Here is a 1,466-nt window from a genome sequence, read left to right as displayed (position 1 = left end):
GTCATGTTTCCCAAGTGGTGACATTCTCGCTCTTGTTCTTGGTCTACCACAGTCTCCGCTAGTCATTGTCTGCCCAGTCTCTGCTAATGAATCCGCAGTGACTCAGATTTACAATCTATACAAAATTCTGTCGTCCTCCTTTCATCTTTCCAAAATAGGAAACGTGGTAAAACTTTTCCTTGGGGGAATGAATTTTTCTCAACACAGAACGCAGTTGCTGGAAGCAGGCTGTGGCCAATGTTGATGCGAGTGGCATGCTGAGAGGCAGTGAAGCAGGGAGGACCTTTCCTTCCACACTGTTTCACTCCTTCTGAGCTCCTGGTAATGGGAGTCAAGTGGAAGCGATGTGGGACAGACAACGGCATGTTCCCCGCTGTAGTCCCACGCTCTATGCTATATGTATGTATGTGCGTATACTTGGAAGGAGTTGGATCTGTTGACCCCCATACACTACAGAAACAGATCTATAGGGAGAACATAAAGAGATGCTGGGTTTCGTAGCCGGTGTGTCCACGCAACTGAAATGCATAGAAAGTATAAAGCTGAGAAGGTAGAGAGTCTGGTATTGAAACTAAGGCTGCACATAATGCATAGATATAGCTTGTGTCTGAAGCTGTTCACGTACTTTTCCAGCGGGCTTGTGCACGCTGGGAGCACACGATACCTTCCTGGGAGCTCTAGGTGAGCCGTGCCTGTGTGTAATGAATGGAAGCGACAAGCAAAGAAATCAAAGCAGGTGTTTTAGTGATATTTTCTACTGGATTAATAATGAATAACAAATTGCATTAGGCACAGAAGGAATTAAAGCTGGCACCGGATTTTGCTTTGATTTTTCCAGCCCTGTATCTGCTTCTCTCTCTATCTTTGATTCCTGTACAGCAAGGAGTTGCCCAGCTGTGTAAATGTTTGTGCTTCTTCCATACTCATCAAAAATGGTAAGCGATCGTGTTAGCAGCCAGTGCAAAGGATTAGTTGAAGCGGTGTCTGAAGCCCCTTAACTATGAAAGCACGCCACAGCTCTGCATCGTCTCTCACATTTGGAGCAGTGCGAAGCTGTTCCCCTTGAAGTCAGGCAGAAGCGTCCGTCGTCACACTAAGCGGATCAGGGAGGAATTGCTTTTGACCTATGGGGAGAATAGATGGCCCACGGAGAGCCGGGACTATTTACAACTTCAAACGCTGCGTGAAATTAGCAGCAGCTCTTCTGTGTGGTTATGGGCTTACTTTGACAATACCTGCAGGGCGATTTGCTGTTATCACCAGGGAAGTCTCATTACACCACTTAATGGGGTAGGCATTTCAGGTCTGCCTGGCGGGTGAGGGACCTCCGTCTCTGAAACGTCCGTACGTCGGCAGCATTCAGGCGGCTTCGGGAAGCGACGGCGCTCAGCGTCGCCCTGGGTTTGCTTGAGGATGCAGTTTCCTACCAATGTGATGCATGTCCAGGTTTCTTTCCTTCCTGTAGG

Source organism: Haliaeetus leucocephalus, unplaced genomic scaffold (assembly GCF_000737465.1).
Source record: "Haliaeetus leucocephalus isolate CR32 unplaced genomic scaffold, Haliaeetus_leucocephalus-4.0 Scaffold773, whole genome shotgun sequence".
NCBI lineage: Eukaryota > Metazoa > Chordata > Aves > Accipitriformes > Accipitridae > Haliaeetus > Haliaeetus leucocephalus.
Note: the sequence above shows the minus strand (reverse complement) of the source record.